This window comes from Dicentrarchus labrax, unplaced genomic scaffold (genome assembly GCF_905237075.1).
Source record: "Dicentrarchus labrax unplaced genomic scaffold, dlabrax2021, whole genome shotgun sequence".
NCBI classification, from domain to species: domain Eukaryota; kingdom Metazoa; phylum Chordata; class Actinopteri; family Moronidae; genus Dicentrarchus; species Dicentrarchus labrax.
Genome location: NW_026136712.1, coordinates 7,019,628 through 7,029,667, shown reverse-complemented (window position 1 = coordinate 7,029,667; position 10,040 = coordinate 7,019,628).

Here is a 10,040-nt window from a genome sequence, read left to right as displayed (position 1 = left end):
AGTTTTTTTCACCCTTATTATCAATTCTGCTCACAGATCTTTCCTTAATGTTGTACATCAGAAAAAATAAAATTCTGGTATTCCTTCACTTGCTAGAGTGTACGTCCAGTATTCACTCTCTTTTAGCTCCACCAATGCCTAAGAAAAATATCTGGCTCTATAGCTGCTGAATTCTGAACTATGGCCACCAGCTAGTTGCAAACTTTGTCTGCCATTTGGTGCAGGACACGTAATGTACAATGGGATTGTTTTTTCTTAAAACAGCTACCTATTACGGCTGGAAACCAGTTTAATGAGAGCCAAAACAGTAAAGTTGGGGGTCCGTAAAACCAAAACAATGAGCTGAAAGATGCTAAAATGTCCAGTATAGCTGAGAGAAACTGCAGAATTGGGTAATAAGTCCCTGATTCATCACTACAATACACAGTAATTTGATCCATTGCTAATATAAAATATTGATTACAGCAGCTTTAACAATTTTTCTTTCAGGCAGTAAACATGACTTTTACAGCTGCAGCTCTGTCTGTGTGAACTGTACAGTACAGTGCAATGATAAATAAATAGGTGAAGTAACAGCTGGAGTCAGTCATTGTATATATTTCTGTGCAATGTCTTATAGCTACAAATAGATTCCGCGCAGGAATAGGGCAGCAGTTGTCCATCGACAGTGCAGTAAACAGTGAGACTTCGAAATGACTACATCTGTTAGTTATTATTCTGTGTTTGCGTTTAGGGTTACCAGGATATTAGAGACGTTTCTTATATTGGTTCTTCTTCATCCATCTCTGGGCTCGAGGAAGCAGTCTCACAAACTTGGCAGTAGACCCAGACTCCTAATTAGGATGATATAGATCATATGGTACGGAGTGGAAACTGTGCCAAAACACTATAGCCTGCACAAAACGTGCTTACAGTAAGTGGAACAGTAGATGAACAAAATTAGAAGAGAACAACTTGTCTTGTAATGCAGCAGACATTTTGACATTGAAAATGTGTTTGTGAAGATATATTTAAATTAATATATATTTCTATTAAACTTTGGTTTCCAAAGGTTGAACCTCAGCTTTTAAGCCAACATGGAAAAGAAGTCCTTTGAGTGCGGGAAATTTAAAATTCTGTGACAACTGCAAATTCGCTAGTTAAAATCACGTGAAGTGATTGAAATCTCTGGAACAGCTACAAAACAAGACTCATCTTGTGGTGTTTATAAGTGTTTTTACATGAATGAGTTCCTTTGGCTCTCAGATCATCTTCAAAATAAGTTGTTTTGGGTATAAAGTGCCTTTTAGCATTTTAGCAATACATCTATAAGAAGTTACTGAAAAACATTGCCATAATATGATGTGCTGTGCTTGTCTGGGTTGAATTTGGGTACATTTCCTTCTGTACTGTATGTATCCATAAAATTCCTAGTGGAAGTAACATTGAGCCACCCACAGTGCCATGCTAATGGAGGCAACAAGCTAATTCTCTGAATACAGGAAGACCGTGTAAGTGGAAAAAGGGCTACAAAAAGTAACGAGCAGAGATGAAGGCACAATAACAGAAAGGATTTTTTGATGTCTGATATACAGGACTTGAGAATGTTGCTTAATGAACGGAAACATCAGTAATTTTTGTTCAAATCAAAGTACAAAGAATTGTTTTACAAGGCTCCTCTGGTGCTCAGATGTGAAACTGGACTGGTTCATCTGGGGTTGTTTTTTTCTTGGAGGTAAATACTGCCCCCTTGTGGAAAAAGTATGAAACGCTTATACTGCAAAGGCTTTCTGCTGAGTGGTGTTAAATAATCTCTGTGCTGTATGTGTGTCAGTAGAACAGTTGGGTTTTCCTCAGGAGCAGTGAGACGAAACACAAATATAACGACATATCCAGGCTCACAAATGGCTGACTTTTCAAACAACACAATTCTCCACAACCAAATACAATTATTAAAAAATTATCTGCAGACATTTATTATGAAAATGATAATGATACAAGTTACTGATGAACAATAATGAGGTAAACCAGATCTGTATTGATGTGTGTTCAACAAAATGTGAGGGGACGGCCGACCGCCTGGTTGACCTTCTACCCAGATGCCACTTTTGCAGGGTTCGCATCATCCTGCAAATCACTCTGCCTGACCTTTAACATCACATGTCATCGGACACCGCCGCCACGGGATGGTCTGATTGGCTGAGATGGCTCAAAGTGATCAGGTGAGGCTGTGGTTGAAAGTAAATAAAGGTAATAGGAACCTATGGGCTAACCCTAAATTAAATTGTTTGTGTCATTACAAAATATTTAGGGTCCATCTTCATGTCTTTCATGATGAAAATATACAAAGAATTTAGTAACATCTTACCTCTGAATGTCTCTTTGTTCTATCAACTGTAGGGACAAAGAGATTCCATGATATTTATATTTCATACAAAGCAAGTCATTTTCTTCAATTTCCTAACTTTCATGTGATTTAGAATTAGATTTGAGAACCAGAAATTCAGATCACACATCTGAGAAGACACATTTAAGAGGAAGAATTGAGAAATGTAAGTTGTTCAATAGTAAATGGCTGTAATGTGATCACACAGTCCATAACCTCACCTGTGACGTTATCGTGGACCTGCTTCCTGATGCTGCAGACCTTCAAAATAATGAATCCAGCCACCAAGAACAGGCCGATCCCAACTCCGATCAAAACATACTTAATGTCTGGAGGGAAAACAACCAGCATGCGGCCATTAACAAACAAGATGCAACAGAACACGAGTTTGGGAAATGCCAGCTCCTGTTCAACCCTCCTGACACGTTCAACAGCGAAAGGGGGGAAGAAGAGAAGATGTTTGATTTCACAACTTGTTTACTGTGTGGAAGATTCAGTCATGGTATCATGCTCCTTTCCACAAATTTCATTGCGTAATCAGTGTTTGCAATGTGAATCCTGGACGTCTGAGAATCACTGATGGGGGTTACTGCTGGTCAGTCTGTGGGCCGACACTCTTAATGAGAGTTTGACTTCTTCAGAAAAATACTAGAAGTCGATTATACAAAATGCGCCACTGCAGAAGTCCTTTTTAAGAAGCATTTTCACTTAAACAAGAGTGATTGGAAAATTCAGTTCAGTCCAGCTGTTGTTGTTTACCATACAACAATGCCACAGTGTGACATTATGAAACATTCACAATAAAATATATTGACAGGTGTTCTGATATTAGAACTGCCAGTTGTACCTAATTCTTTGGGTGTATTTTAGCCAATTTAACGGCTGTTTTCTCAGCATTACTCTAGCTAGTTTTAACTTTTTCCACCTCTATTCCGTCCATACTCTGCCTGTGATCAGCTCTGACCCTGACATTAACTCTAGTTCTCGTGCCTAACCCTAACCAACCAGCTAGTGGGGAAACAAATCAAGTGTGTGTGGGTAGCAAAAAGAAGTTAGGGTACTCATATCATATGATACTCATCGACACCCCGATTTTGAATGATTCGTAGATTCACAAAAAAGTCAAATTATCCAGTTATTTACCAAAAAAGAGCAGATTAGAAGAAAGTGAAAGAGAAAGTGTAACTTTGTGCTTTCCTCTCCTGTAATCTTGCAACCCATTGTGGTGGTTTGGCTCCAAAGTTTGGAACAACTCAACATCAATATTCCTTAGGTTTGTCAGACATCACATTGATTAAGAGACCTCAAAACAAGACTGTTCATCTAAATGGCTAGATAATTAAGCTGAAATGACTCTAAAATGTAAAAAGACACAGAATTAAACAACAAACACAAGGTAATTTAAGTATTGTTGCTGAATGAATCTTTTAACAGGAGCTTCTACAGAAGCTGCCGCTGTATTATATGGCTCATACTCATTGACCAATTGGAAATTACATCAGATCTATCAATCCAACTGTTCTTCAGTGTAAACTGTTGACTCACCTGGCTTTTCTTCAGAGTCTGCACCATCTCCTCTCACACCCGTCAGCAGACACTCTGAAACACATTGTTTTCAGTGAATCATTATTCAGGTCACAAACAGGAAGAAGGTAAGACCACAGTGTATCAGATAAGGCCCAGGTCAGTGTGCAGCATCGGCACAATTCAGTGCACAAAAACAAAAGCACTCAGAAATCATGAAGCGCTCTCATGGACCTCCAGTATTCTTGTGTACTTTTTAAACATTGCTGGAGCTGAAGGGCACCTTGGCAGTAGTTGTTGTTCCCAGGTTTTTACCACTGGAGCTATGAACCAGCCTGTAATGAGCACTATGGCGGTTAGGTAGGTTAACCTCTGTTCTCTGGCTTCTGCCTCAGATAACATACAGTAAAGATGTGCTGTTAGAGACTTCAAACCAGTTCACACCTTGATTTACAGAAACACATGAAGACAGAATTAACATTTAATCAACTTAAGAGTATAAATACCTTATGTGTCAGCTTATAGTGAGTGGAAATTCATGGTCAGGAAATGTCACTTTGACAAAAAATCTGACATGCTGAATGGTTTTAGATGATTCATGTTTTCTCCTCTGCTTCATCTGTATGACGATAATTGGAACTCAATAGCCATTCTTGCTGAACTTTTATGGCAATTGAAAATTTATTTAGAGTGGGATGTCAAATTCAAGTTTAAGTTTAACTGTAACATATAATCATTCAATCACAGTGAAGCTCCTGCAATTTGTTATTTACGGTATAAATAGTGTGAAATAGAATAGCAATAAAGGATAGTAACGTAATAAATAACAATGGTTACTGTGGAAGTAACCTGAGGAAATAAGAAAGTAAAAGTATTCTACATAGTGAGGGGGAACAGAGTTTTGCCAGAATACCCTTGAACCAGACATTCAGTGCTCAGCTGTTGCTGTTCAGAGGCCAGAAGACAGTGGAGTAGAACTGTGGGCGGTGAGGTATGACTGTAACTGAGACTGGAGGAGGGTTTTGGTGAAACAGAGCATGCTCAGCAAGTGACTTTCTTACACTTTAAAAAACACCAGTCACATTCCTCCGGCAGCTCTGGGACCTGGCCTGTTGTTACTGTATCATATATAGGTATAATGCAACTGCTCATTAAAGAAGGAAATTGAACAACCTGGTCATTTATTAGTCAGCGTATTGTATTTCATTTTATTTACATGTGGCAGAAACATTGCTGAAGGTCACAGGAGGTTACAGAGTTGGACCTGTCATGGCTCAGTCTATGTGTAATGTATCAGTCTATGGTAATTTGAAAGCATCCTGAGTGTGGGAGAGATAAAGTTTCCAGTGACCAGAGTGCGACCTCTTACATAATGTGTCAAGCAGAACACGGACAGTCTGAAAGCTCGCTGCAGCTTCAATTCACAGCCCAAGTACAAAACATGTCTTGCAAGAGAGACAATAACAACTTGTACCACAAACATCACATCAACATTGTTGTTCTTTGCTCCAATGCCTACAACTTGCTGCAATGCAAAAAGTAAATATAATGCATTGATTGGTTGATGTGTTGATTATTCAAAGATGCTCAAAATGAAATAAAATGAAAAAATAAAGATTAATATGTAATCATAATTATAGCAATCCATTAATGTTTCCATCAGTTGTTGATCAGTATAATAACACTTCCATTCACTTCAGCCAGGACATTCATGAAAAGGCAAAGTTAAAGTCAATACATCATGTTGGGCTGAAATATGATTTGTTTTATCTAATGCTTCATTTTGTTATGTAAAATCACTGAATTACCAAGATGTCAGTTCATCAGAAGTGGCTATATTTAACAGCTGGGGAGAAATAAAGCAGTTTTACCTTTGGCTTTAGTTCAGGCTAGCCTTGGCTATCTCACTAACTAGCTTGTTTTAGCTTCTTGCATGTCAAGTGCAGATAACAAATAGAGTAGTTCTTAAAGTTGTCCACAGGAATTTAACATTTCCATGGAATAAACATTTTTAAAACATAAAACAGATGTGATAATGATAAATATTGATATTATGAATAACTGTCAAGGTGAGCCTGCTGCCATATAATGATATTTGCCATCATCTTTGTGAACAATCAAAAAGCTTACCGATCATTTATGGACTCCTACAGTAACTCTACACAGCAGGCTGCACTGTGTGTGTTGTTATTAAATCTGTACGAGGTTTCATATTTTTTACTACAACATACAGAAGTCCATTGTACTCACCAGTGATGAGGACTGCCCTGATAACAGCTGACAAACAACCAGACGTCTGAAATGCTCTCATCTCTCCTGTTTCTGGACAATTTACTGACTTCCTGTGAGTGCTGTGCGTCTTTTCTCATATAATGACGAGCGATTTCCTGAGCTTGTGGGTTTCAAAGCTTTGCTGATTTAAAGATTATATCTCTATCTGACTTGTAAGCTACTATAATGCAGTACTATAATGAGTATTACCCGTAGTATTGCTTGCTGTATGGTCACACTTTTCCTAGAAAGGAAACTGTGTGTTTCATGGTTCTTAAACTAACTTAAATGTCATCAAAAGTGAAAATGTGCTCCAAGAACTTCACAAACTGTTGCATTACATTTTAACATGTGTTTCTCTTATACATTCATATTTTCAATTATTTTTAAAATATATATATTTGGGCTTTTATTGCCTTTGATCGATAGAGACAGCTAAAGAGTGCCAGGAAAGGGGGAGAGAGGGGATAACACGCAGCATAGGGCCACAGGTCGGATTCAAACCCTGGGCCACCGCTGCCAGGACTCAGCCTTGGTACACGGGGGTGCCAGCTCTACCTTACCTGGTGAGCTGTACAAGGTGTTTATACTTGATGCCATTTGTGAATTTATTAATGTATTTTCAGCTTGCATCTACTGACTGACGAGTAGCATTAAGTGGTTGGAACTGATACTTGTTGACAGATTGCTAAACACGGGTTACTGAAATTGTTGTTTGGGTGGAAAGATTTGTGGGCCAGATGTTGCCACAGCAGACATGGCGTTCCTCAGACTGACAATAAAATATCATACGTCAAGGTCTCTGCTCAAACCAGACTGGATCCTGCCCTGTGGGTCCGGACTTGGCGAGATATCTCGGGCATACGATGAGGTTGATAGTGTGTTTTGCGGTTGGTTTTCGACCGCGTTTAACATCTTGACTTTTTCATGCGATGATGATGTAACTGCATTTGCAGCACATTAATGCTCTCTGCCGACCGCTGTATGAGCCCTCAGGGGTATCAGTTATTACAGTCCTGTCATCACTCCCTTCACACAAGGCAAATAACGATAAAGTGATGTTGCATTGGAGCTGCAGTCTTCGTATTTTATATCTATGTAATAAGAAAAACACATTTCTTCCAAACGGCTAGAAACACATTTACTACCTGTGCATCACTGCTGAAAACAAAATCTGCTTCTACAGTGACTTATTTGACACTTAGGAAAGGATAATGAAATGAGTTTATGCTGCCAAGTGAAACAGTAATAGAGGTGGTCGATAACACAAAAGATCTACATGACAATGTGATAATACCCACTAATTAGGATGCATTGACATGAAGAAGAGAATTTTAAATACAAAATGCATGTGGTAAGTTAGTGTTTTAGTTTTTACAATGTCACTAGATCTTTATATTTTCTGTGTATCATCCGCCTCAGCTGTAGTCAAGTTACCATACCTGAGTTTACGAGCCTGTCAGTCCTGAAGGCCAGTTACTGCCTCTGCCCGTCTGCCCCAGTTCTCAGCGGGCATGAACCAGCATGAGCCAGGCTGCTCGCTAGCTCCTGCGGTTTCACAGCCAACAAGAACACATGTGGGTGTCAGTCATAATGATATCAACAAAGACTGAAGCCTGGGTGTCTGTTGTCCAACTAGCCTCTATCTGCTCTCTGCTATCAAAGCAGTTTTTTCCATTGTATCATGGGTAATGAGCCAAAACATTCTGATCTGTTGGTCAAACCTTTTATGAACGTGATAGACTATAAAATAATCTATACTCCAGTAGTTTGTAGTCCCTGTGTGTGCAGATGTTTAAACGTTTAGCTTTTTACATTAGCATCAAACCTAGCCCTCTTGAAAAAGACATTAAATGGATAAAGGTAGAAAAGATAATACAGGGTGTCCAAATGTTCCTTATCTTCATAACGGTATATTGTATTGCACTGTATTTAATGTGTAGAAATGAAAAACAACACAGTACAGTTTAACAAGTAAGCAGACAGCCGACAGGAATTATTTGCTGAGCAGAGACAGCTAGCTTAGCCGTCTTCACAGTGAAACGCTCTAAACAAAACCCAGGTGAATGCAGGCTAACCAGCTGCTAGCTAGCTATAAAGACACAACATATAAATAAAAGAGCTCGACGGTAGACGTATTCATCTTCTCTTGGTGGAGCCCAGTTTCACCCTTGCGCCAAGCTAACACACCATGGATCAGTTTCTCCACTCCTTACAGCAAACCAATGAAACCCCTCATGAACGGCAGTGATTCCGAAATTTAGAGAATTTCAAATTGTAATCTCTTACATTATTCACAAATAATTACAAAACTACAAACTGTTCCCAGCCACCTTTCAAGCTGATTTTGCTCTGAATTTAGCTTCAACTCCCATTATAGCATTGGTTAGCGTTTTGGCTATGACATAGGGAATAACTGGGTCGCTGGCAGAAGCACTGGGTCTAATTTGCTATCGGAGGGTTGGAGGCAAACAGAGAAAGGTGAGAAATATGCTAGAGGAGGAGGTTTGGTGCGAGAAGGAGGGAGCAGGCCCATGTGAGGCCTTATTCTGGGCAAGACATGACTGCAGACAGTAAAAGGGAAATGCTCTCACATACAGTATCTCTGCCCGCAGCATGCTATTCTCACATTGCTCAGTAAGTAAGTCTATCGCCCCAAAACAATACAGGGACTTTTCCCAGTTAAAAATGAACATGTCACATTATCTGCAAGTGCAATACTTATATGCTTTGCAATACAAAAAACTGATCAAATATGATTTGTATAATATTTATATCCACTGCATTTCAAGGGAGACCAAATATGATTTGTATAATATTTATATCCACTGCATTTCAAGGGAGACCTTTAACCTGATTTGTGTACTCTTACATTGTGTATGCACAGTATTTGTGCATCCAACATACATTTGTGTAATATTAGGACCAGTTTTGCATGTGTTGCTGCCTAAGTTCAGTCAACTAACACGTAGAGGGTTAGTGATTAGCTGAAGTGTGGAAGGTGCAGTTGGCAGAGAGGCATGCTGTTACCTTATGAAATACAACGTGACAGAAATAGACTGGCTTAAATATGGCACCTTGATGGAGCCCTGTGGATGCTGGGGTCATGGATTCATGGAGTTGTTGTTGGAGCCAAGGAAGGCTCAACAGAAGTTGCGATTTTATTCTTTCATAAATCCTCTTCTGGCCTATACTCTTAAAACAGAATCAACAGATGAAGGTGATAGTGTTGCTGCATGAACATGCTAGCAAAAAGCAGAACGGCAAATCTTAACATTAAGTGTAAATGCATTGGCAGTATGCATATTGTTCTCTTGTGACATAAAACTAAACTGAGCCATACAGTATTTCTTAAACACCCCACTTTCTCCATTTAGGGAATGCACAGGGTCAACCTTCACATGTGACCTAATCCATTGACTTCCTCTGACTCACAAAGGGTAACAAGTCAACAAAATGCCCCCTCCATTTCAGCTTAATCGCACAGCAACAACAGCTGCATTGGTCCTAAAACTAGACTATCCGTTCACACACACAGTCATGTCCACAACACAGCCTTGTAAACACAGCTTGAAAAACAAGAATTAGCCCATCCCCACCATACTCATGTCAGTCAGCAGACATATGCCTCTAGATAGCGATCAATCTCCACTTCAGGGACTGTCATGGTAATTTGTAGTCTATATCAGAAAGCTTGTTTTCCCTCTGTGACGAGGCAAAATTAGTAAAAAAAATAAAAATAAAATACATATTAGCCAATGGTGTTGGCAACCAGGTAAGTACACCCCACACCTCTGCATTGTCTTCACCAATACCCAAATGATTGATAAGAGGTATCAATCATCACTGGCATGAAGGCCCTGTCATCTTTTTAAAGGTG